This window comes from Macaca thibetana, chromosome 8 (assembly GCF_024542745.1).
Source record: "Macaca thibetana thibetana isolate TM-01 chromosome 8, ASM2454274v1, whole genome shotgun sequence".
NCBI classification, from domain to species: domain Eukaryota; kingdom Metazoa; phylum Chordata; class Mammalia; order Primates; family Cercopithecidae; genus Macaca; species Macaca thibetana.
In genome coordinates this window covers 135,028,836-135,038,860 of record NC_065585.1, presented here as the reverse complement: position 1 = coordinate 135,038,860, position 10,025 = coordinate 135,028,836, and the positions used below count along the sequence as shown (strand labels likewise).

Genomic DNA, 10,025 nt, shown 5'->3' with positions numbered 1-10,025 from the left:
TGCATTGGCCTCCCCAAGTGCCGGGATCACAGGCGTGAGCCACCGAGCCCGGCTGATATAGTGATTTCAATTTTTTGGAGATATACCCAGAAGTGGGATTGCTGGGTCATATGGTAATTCTATGTTTAGTGCTTTGAGGGACCTCCGTACTATTTTCCAAAATGGCTGTACTAATTTATATTTCCACCAATGGTGTACAAGGGTCCCCTTCTTTTTAATATCCTCACCAACACGTATTATTTGTCTATTTGTTAAAAGCCATTCTAACAGATGATTACCTCTTTGTGATTTTGATTTGCATTTTCCTGATAATTAGTGTTGTTGAGTATGTTTTCCATATATCTGTGGGCCAGGTTTATTGCCCATTTTTAAATTGAGATGTTTGTCTTCTTCTTATTGAGTAGTTTGACTTCCTTATATATTTGGGATATTAGCCCCTCATCAGATGTATGGTTTACAGATACTTTCTCGTAGTCCATGGGTCATCTCTTCACTTTGTTTCCATTCTGTGCAGAAGTTTTCTAGTTGATGTGACCTCCTTTGTCTATTTTTGCTTTTGTTGTCTTTGCTTTTGGAGTCCTGTTGTAGAAATAATTTCCCAGAGAAATGTCGTAAGGATATTTCCCCATGTTTTCTTCTAGATTTACAATTTCGGGTCTTTTATGCAAGTCTTTAATCCATTTTGAGTTGATTTTTGGGTATAGTGGGGGATAAGTGTCCAATTTCATTCTTCTGCTTGTGGATATCTAGTTTTCCTTATACCTTTTATTGAAGAGACTCTCCTTGCCCCATTCTGTGTTGTTGGCATCTTTGTTGAAGATCAAATAGTCATAAATACTTGGGTTTAGTTTTGGGCTTTCTCCTCCTTTCCTTTGGTTATTGTGTCTGCTTTTACAGCAGACCATGCTGTTTTGCTTACAATAACTTTATGATACATTTTAAAATCAGAGAGCATGATGCTTCTATCTTTGTTATTTTGCTCAAGATTACTTTGGCTATTTGCTGTCATTTCTGATTTCATACCAATTTTAGTATATTTTTTAATACTGTTTTTCTTGTCCTTTATTCTGGTTCTAATCTTGCCTCTCTTATACTCAGGGCTGGGACAAAAACCGGATTTCCATCCATAATATGGACATTCACTCTTAGAAGGCATGTACTCCCTGATCGATGATTTAATTATTTAACATAAAAATTAATTTAACTGTGCTAAAAAGTAGAGGACAAGGAAATTGGCCTGAAAGAAAATACTTAAGGTAACAACAGAATCTGGTTTTATAATAGGGTTTTGTATTCCAGGATATTCCAGGGAACAAATAATGCTTAGAAGTGTGTTTATTACTGGTAACAGTCAAGCAGATAGGTGACAGGAAGAGTGATAGGGGCCTTCATGAACATGAAGAGCAGGTGTTTCAGTGCAGCCGCTGGATTGGAGAACCATCAAAGGTCTGAACTATCAACCCAAAGGATGCCGCTATCCCACAGCCACACAGGTTTGGGGTAGCTCATTGCCCTGGGATGCTGCTTCCTCCAGATAGCACAGAGCTGGGAACTTTTTACTCCCCTTGGTCCTCAAAATCGTGCGGTCCCTTGAGAGACATTCATGTATAGGAAGCTCACAGCCCTGAGGACCCTTGTCCTTCTCTGGAGCCTCTTGGAGAAAGTGCACCAGGGCCTAGCCTTGGAGCTACCTGGGACAGAGGACCCAGATGTAGGTGTCCTCTTTGCAGGAATGAATACTGCATTATAGGATCAGGTAAGACAGCAGGCTAATATGCTGTCTGTTGGGAGCTGTGGTCTCAGTGGTGTCGTCAACTAGCTGTTGGGTCATTAGTGAATGACTTCATCTATCATGGCCTCTGTCTTCCGACTCTAAATTGGGAGCAATAGACTCTCTCCAAGGGGTCTTGGGTGCAAAAATTTGGTTTTATGGCCTGTGCATGTCAGTGTGAGCAGCTTCAGCCTCAGAGACTAAACCAGATGTATTAGAGTTTGGAGTCTGCACTTCAGGGTGTGTGTGCACCTATGCGTATGCTTGTATGTTTACATGTACGTATGCACGTGTGGTGAGGGGAGTGTGCTGGGAGGTGGAAACTGGGGATGTATGTGTTGTACGTGTGCATGTGCATGTCTCTGAGTCTGAGTGCCTGTGTGCAGGGAGAGAGGACTGTGTGATAGAAATGACAGAGAGCATGAAAGGAAGAACCAGATCTTAAATGGCCGACAGATGGCCAGTTATGATCTCTTTATTCTGCTCTAATAGGATCTGCGAGATATGTTTTCCATGAGCAGACACAGTCCTCCTCTGGGCTTCTCTGATCTTATTTCCTGTACCCTGAAACCCAGCACTGTGCCCAATACGCTGCTCCATCTTCCTCAAGGTCACCAGGTGAGGGGCACCTGCAGTTGCAGACCCACCTGTTGCCACTGGGCATCACTCTGGGACCTGTATCCTCAGCGACACGTGCTACAGGCTCAGCTGTCCTTGTGCTTTGTTAATTGAGACCCAAATCAGGGCAAGATTCCATTTGAGAACCTGGAAACAAACAATTTAGTCTCTATACCTTGTACTTTATCTTTTCTCTTACTCCAAAAATGCGTTTTCACAGTTAACTCAATGTATTTGGGCCATGTAGTCTCCCCTTTTCTTTCCCTTATTTTTTTCTTTAGTTTTTTTCTGACCTTTTTGTTTCTATTGTCCTGGTCATTTTCATAGAGATGTCGATGCTGCACTTTTTACCCTGAGGAGCTGGACCTCAGGGTAGAAAGGTCTACTTGTCTAGGTTACTTAGGGCCAGGACAAAAAGAGGATTTCCACCCATAATATGGACATTCACTCTTAGAAGGCATGTACTCCCCGATGGATGAATTAATTATTTAACATAGGAATTATCTTAACTGTGTTAAAAAAGTAGGGTGCAAGGGAATTGGCCTGGAAGAAAATAAAACAGTAACAGAATCTGGTTGTATACTAGACGCTTTGTATTCCAGGATATTCCAGGGGACAAATGATGCTTAGACATGACCATATTTATTGCTGGTAACAGGCAAGCAGATGGGAGACAGAGAGAGATAGGGGCCTTCGTGAACATGAGGATCTCTGGATCGTCCTTGTGGGCACCTACAGCCCAGTTTTGCACTATTGGATGAACCTTCCTCACTTGTTCAGAGGCTGCCGGACACCAGTTGCAAGAGCACAGCTGTGGGGGCATCCTATGTATCCACATGTATCCACAAAAGTAGTGCTTCTTTAAGAAAGGGCAATGAGCTCCCCATCCTCTTTAAGAAAGAGGCACTACTTTTGTGGATACATGTGGATACGTGTGGTTATTCCCTTATTTGTTCATTCCTGGAGAACCATGGAGATTAGTGCCTGTCAGGACTTAGTACCCGGTTGTTGCATCTTGAAAATGGCTAGGAAAGAGCCTCGCTAGACAGGGGTATTGACCAGCTCTCGAAAAGCGGTGTTCAGGGGCAGCGCTGATGAACGCTGTAAAGCAGAGCTGCCATCTTGCTCTGGCTGTGAGGAAAGTGGGCATTCTTGGGGAAACTGCTCATACGGGAGGGTCTATCAATGCAGATGTGAAAATGAAAGCTGGCCTCTGACGTTTCAGGTAAAGACGCAGGAGAAGCGCACCATCTGGACCATGCATCAGCAGGCTACCCTCCTTCCTGGGAGGCAGGGGCCCTGGATGCGGCGGGGGAGAAGGTGGGTGCCCACTTTCTCAGAGAGGGTGTCAGGCTGAGGAAGCCAGGGTTTTTGCAGAAGAGAAGTTTACCACTTTGGTAAACTTTCACTGCCCTCTGGGGCTCTAGACACTGACACAGTTTGGAAGAGTTTTTCTTGTGGTAACCATTGTGCTTTGTGCACTAGCTCTGAGCTGTATCAGGAGGACAGACTTGAATGATGTTCATCTCTCATTATTCACTCTTACTGTCTCATTTGAGACTTTGCAATCGCTGCCAAAGAATTTTCTCTTGTCCAAGATTCTGCCAGTGCTCAGAGCTGAAGGGCCCTGGAAACCATGTATGTTGGCATCTGGATTAGTCAGCTCAGAATATCACAACAAATTTCCACAGACTGAGTGGCTAAAACAACAAGAATTTGTGTTCTCACATTGCTGTAGACTGGAACTCTGAAAGTGTTAGCATGCTGGTGTTCTCTGCAGCCTCTCTGCTTGGCTCGTAGACAGCTGTCTTCTCCCTGCATCCTCACATGGTCTGTCCTCTGTGTGTGACTGTGTACTAACCTCTTCTTGTAAGAATTCCAGTCGTATTGGGTTTAATGCCCACTCTCATTACCTCATTTTAACTTAATGACTTCTTCACAGACTCTCCAGATACAGTACCACATTCTGAGACACTAGGGGTTAAGTCTTCAACATATGAACTTTGGGGTAACACAATTCAACCCCTAACAACCTCCTCTGAAAAAAGCCTGGTGGCTGGTGTGGACAGTGGGGGAAGTTGAGGACAGAGGTGGTCAAGAGCCAGGGCTCATACCTGCAAACCATGATAAGACCTTGATATTTTCAGTGGAAAATAGACTACAGTGGACCAAAGTGTCAGCAGGCGCCCCGTTACAAGGGGGCTGTGGAAGCCTGGGCTAGAAGTCAGTGTATATTGCACCAGGGAGCCAGCAGTGCAGGGGATAAGAAGTGGCCTCATTTAAAATTTATGTTGAAGGTACAGTGGCAACAGCAGTTGCTGATGTAAGAATATGGAATATGGGACTATGTGAAGAATATTTTTATTTTTTGCCCTGAACAACTGCAGAGACACTAGTGCCATTTTCTGAAATGACAACACCTGTATGTGCACGTGGTGCCTGCAAGCTGGGGAGATGTACAATGAAGAGTTTGGTTTTGGACACTAGGGATGAGATACCTGTCGGAGATTCTAGTGGACATGTCAGGACACAGGTTCTGGAGTCTGGAGTTCAGCTAGGTGGTTGCAACTGAAGATATAAATGGAGGAATCATTCCAAAATTGACAGCATTTAGCACTACAGATTTGGAAAAGATTACATGGAGAATGAATTAAAGAGAAGATTAAAATTTCAGTAATATTGGGTGATTGCCTTAGTGAATTACATGAAAATTGAATAATATTGGGTGATTGCCTGAATGAATTACATGGACTTTGGGGTTAAAAGTTTGATATTCAACATTATTGTAGAGTCTGGAGAAATTTTGACAAGCTGTTTCTGAAAGCAGCTTAGGCTAAGACAGCTGTAAGTGGCTGTTATTCTTTTTCTAGTTGTCTGCTCGTGCCTGTGGGATGAACTGTATGCATTAACTAATCTTTCAAGGCTTTCATTGCTGCACTGCTCTGCACAGTCCCTAGCAAAGTCTCTCCTTGGGAAGCCAATGGCAGGACTCTAATTCCTAGAATTAAAACGACCTAAATGCAACACCCGAAACCATAAACTACTAGAAGTGCACATAAGGATAAAGCTTTTGACATTGATGTAGGTAATGATTTCTTGGCTATGGCAACAAAGGCACAGGCAATAAAAGGGAAAATAGACAAGTGCGGCTGTATTGAACGCTAAAGCATCTGCATAGCAAAGGAAACAATCAACTGCGTGGAAAGATTATCCAGAAAATGAGAGCAAATATTTGCAAAACCTACATGGTAGAAGGGGCAAATCCGAATACATAAGGAAGTCAAACAACTCAATAGCATAAATCAAACAACCTGATTGAAAGACAGACCAAGGACCTGAATAGGCTTTTCTCAAAACAATGTTCCAAAGACCTGCGATTATCTCTACTGGACATGTCAACTAGGACACTTGTGTTTAGAAGGAAACTGCTTGAGTTTCTCTGTTAACTTAGCTGGTAGCCAATGCCCCCAGCAGCCACCAGAGATTCAGACAGATGTTCACAGCACGGGATTCACCCGCTGGGTTCCTCTGGGGTGGCCCCACAGTCAGAGGTCAGATTGGAGGCATAGCTTCAATGATGAAAACTCAGTGTAAAAGTTTAAGTTTTGTGTTACTTACAGCTCTTCTAGCTAGGCAGGGCAACCAGAGAGGGCAGACAGCAGTCCTCTGTCCCAGGTCTTCTGTAGCAAGGAGCAGCCGTGCACAAGTGAACTTCCCCTATTTAAAGGTCTTTTGGGATGAAGTGTCCTAATTTCTAGGGTTACTTTCTGTTGGGTTCATTCAACAATTGTGGTGTCAAGGACGGTTGAGAAATTTGGTGGGAAGGTGAGCTTAAAGTTGAACTCCACAGAGGAACCCGTTGTCTACCTTGGCCAACCCTGACCAGGCCTGGGCAGCAACCAACTCTGGATTCTCCATGGCTCCTAACACAATTGACCCTGTGCTGCATTGGCTGCGGCTGAGGTGAACTACCTGCACCAAGGTAGTACTTAAAGCCTCCGGGACAGCCTGGCTGCGTATCATAGTATACTCCCTGCAAAGAGACTCGGATAGGAATGCCACCCACACACAGAAGAGGATTTGGAATCTGTTTCTGAAGCAGTGTCCTGAGGACCTGGGGTCTAACCATAAAAACAAATCAAAGCCGTTTGGCTGAGCTGGGATGTTGGAGAACACCCCGGTGAGACTGAGTGCCACCTGGGCTTCTGTTGCTATGTGGAACAGACTTTTGTGGGTTCTCCTGAGTTATGGATGTACACGCAGCATGTGGTTCCCCAGAGGGGCGAGTCCTTGCTTGGCCAATGAACAGTTCAAGGTTAAACAATTGTCTAGGATCATCTGGGCCAAGAACTGGTCTGAAGCGTTAGCCTTTGGGGTTGGGGTGGCCTTTCCAGATGGCCACCCAAGAAGGGAAGTGGGGGTCTGGGCATTCACTTTACTGCTGGTGTTGTACAGCTTCTCAGCCCTTGTGGGTCTTCAGAGAAGCATTTAGCAAAAACTTGAGTGGTGCTTCCTGGGAGGCATAGGAGGTTTCCATCTGTAACTCGTATACGTTGGAGCATAGGTGTATCGCTGAGTCCATGATCATGTCTGGATGCTTTCTGTGAATGCAAGGCTCCAACCCTTCAGGCTGCAGTCTGGGTTTGTGCTGCGGCGTCGTTAGACCATTTGGATTGAAGCCTGTGCATCCAGAGAACCACCTCCTCATCCTTAAAACAGGGTGATCTGAGGTTGCGAGGGCTGCTGGTGTTTAAGCATTGGTGCCATGGGACCCATTCAATATCTAAGAATTGAGTTGCCCACCTTGGGCACAGGTCAGGTTGTATTTGGGGTACAGCCCCTCTAACAGGACTTACAGGGTATTCCCCAGTTTTCCGGCCTGGAGTACAAATTCTGACTAGGGCTATCCTGTTCCCAGCAGCTCTCTAGGCTGCAAGGCCTGGGTGTAACAGCTACCCCACAAGCCATGTGTACACAAGATACCAAGCAAGGCCAATCATGGAGAACACTGACATCTTGTCACTCAGGGCTTTCTTCCCAGTGCTTCCATGGGTCAGCTCACACCCACTTTTCCTTGGAGCCTTTCTCCCCCATGGCCACGTTTGGTGATGGCACTTCCATATGGTCTTTGCCTGATGTAGTTGTTGTGTCTAGTTTGAAGGCTTCTTCTCCTCATTTGCTGCCTCTGACTGCACCCTCGGTGGGTTCTGGAGCAATAATCCCTACTTCCTGCCAGGAGGAGTAATTGGGAAATGTTAGCTAACCTTAAAAACCGGTAAAAATGGGAGCTTGTGCCAGAAGTTGCTTGTCAAATGGAGAGGTGTGGTCTAGCAAAAGCCTCATGGCCCTGCTGGGTGCCAGTGGGCCTGGGGCGTCAGTCCTCAGAAGATCATAGTTTACTATCCATCCACAATTGATTGTTCAATAAATGTTTGATGTTGAGATGGTGGATGTCCTGTGATGGTGTGGGGAGGTCTCATTATTGGAGAATATGTAAATGATGTTATCTCTAAGAGTAAAAGAAGCTAACTCTTCTGTGATCACCAAGGTGGGCACCACAGTGGGTCTAGCCCAATTGTGATGAGGAGATGGTGACCATGGGGTTGAGAATTAAAAAAGTGATGGCACTTGGAAGGACCTTGGTGCCTTGCGTGTCTGTAGCACATCCAGAGACATTAATAACCATGACTTTAGGAGGCCACCGTGCTGCTTTGGAGGCTGGTGGCTTGGGGATGATGAACTAAATGAGACTCCCTTAACCCACCCCAGTGTTGTGATGCCCTGAGGTGGGAGCCTCCATCTAAATCAATATTAGGTGTGGTTCTAAAGAACAAAGTGAAGAAATGCCACAAAAAGAGAATACCTGCTCCACCCAAGGCATAAGGAGTTACCTTCCCTGGAAGACTACACATGCAGAAGCCCATAGCCAGGACTAGTGTGCTAGTGGGGTATAGCTGTCTCCAAAGACACGAGGTCCCAGTACATGGAAGGCCTGCCGCAAAGTGGCTGGCACACTAGTGGTGAGGATTTGGTTTTTAACTGCAAGGGGACTTTGTCAGCCCAGTGAGGACCACTTTACAACAGTGCTGGAGGGGCCATGAGTGTGTCCTGCAGAAACCTGGGCACTGTCCAGGAAGAGGGAGAATGGGTGCAGCAGCCCTGCCACAGATGTGTGGCCTGGCCCAGGCGGTGGCTTTCCATGCAGCACCCAGAGCGATTTGGGGAGCTCAGGGAGAACAGAGACCCTCCAGCTGGCTCAGAGTCACTGATGGCTGCTGTCGCTGGAGGGGTGGCCTTCTCTGCTCCAACCTAGTCTTGTGTTCTCCTTCCCTTCCATTCTTGGCTGCAGGACTGGGAACCACCTGCTTGAACGCTGCTCTGTCTGCCTCGTGGCCATGCTCCAATCCTTGCCTCCTCCATAGACTGAGGTCAGGACTCGGCAGCCCAGAGCCCCAGCAGGCTCTCAGTCTGTGCTGAGGTCACACCCAGGCATTGTCTCCATCCTTCCCCAGGTGATTCTCAAACTGTAACACTCAAGTTAGAACAGAGGGATTCTTCTCTGTGGTCCTTTTCGCTTTTCTCTTTTGGCTGCCCCAGAACCTTGGCAGAATTCTGTGGTTTAAACAAAAAAGGTGTTACGTCTAAAAATTTTTTACAGTACTTTCACTTCCATGTTGATCCATAGCCCCCAAACCCAGCCTGATTTTTCCACTGATTGCGGCCAGTGTAGACAATCAGTGTCCACACTGTAGACACTATATGTAGACGCAACTGAAGCTGTTTTTTCTGACACATGCATTTGAATTTTAGGGAATATTGAAGTGAGTCTAGACTCAATGAAAACCTTGACATCATCAGGCTGGGGCCAACATTCTGGAGAAGCTGTGGGTGGGACTGTAGGTGTGAGAGGACAGCGGCTTCCAGGAGCAGCATGCATATTCTCACACACGCTTATGGTGTCTGGTGGCCCCAGCAGCCACAGTGTGTGTGGACCTTGGGCAGGGCCCTGGGGTTATGATTTTGACCCGGTAGGAAAGGGTAGTCACGGAACATAGCATGTGTGTTAGCGTGGGTCAGAGATGCGTGGAGGTGAGCTCTGAGGAGGACCCTCCACCTCCCAGCTCCTCAGAGTGAGTCGCCCTGTCCCTCCCTTAAGCCCTTTGTCCCCCGTCCTGCAGGGAGTGTCCTGGTGCTGCCTGTGCCAACAGCCACTCCTGGGCCTGCAGATCCAGCTGGGACAGGCAGAAGCTCCGAGTCCCCTGCCTTTTGTCCGCCTTTCCCAGCCGCCTCTCACAAGCTGTCTATGTGTCCGGTGTTGGCGTCTGCAGCAGATGTCTGCAGCAGGATTATTTTACAATAAACCATAAGGAAATAGCTTCCTTGAGCTGTTTTCAAATATGACCCCTAAATCCTTGTACTTTTTTTATAGATAGGAAGGTTCTGTTCTCTTCTGTTGGGTCTAGGATGGGTGACATTTTGACCGACAGACTACATGCAACTAGACGCCATGCTGTTTTCTGGGATTAGGCCCTAGTGAACTGGTGTCTTTCACTTTCTCTGTGTTGGATGGTGCTGTGGCCTGATGCATTTTTCCTCTGAAATTCATATGTTGAAGTCTTCGACCCTAAGATGATAG

General features: G+C 46.3%; 1 protein-coding gene across 1 annotated transcript in view; it reads right to left on the bottom strand.

Moving 5' to 3' along the window:
* The window catches only part of LOC126961092 (neutrophil defensin 3), a 72,937-nt gene extending 66,830 nt beyond the window's left edge, over positions 1 to 6,107 (bottom strand). Inside the window, exon 1 of the mRNA XM_050801138.1 lies at positions 6,008 to 6,107. The gene's annotated coding sequence lies outside the window, so the exon portion shown is untranslated. The remainder of the gene's footprint in view (positions 1 to 6,007) is intronic.
* Between the last annotated feature and the right edge of the window lie 3,918 nt (positions 6,108 to 10,025).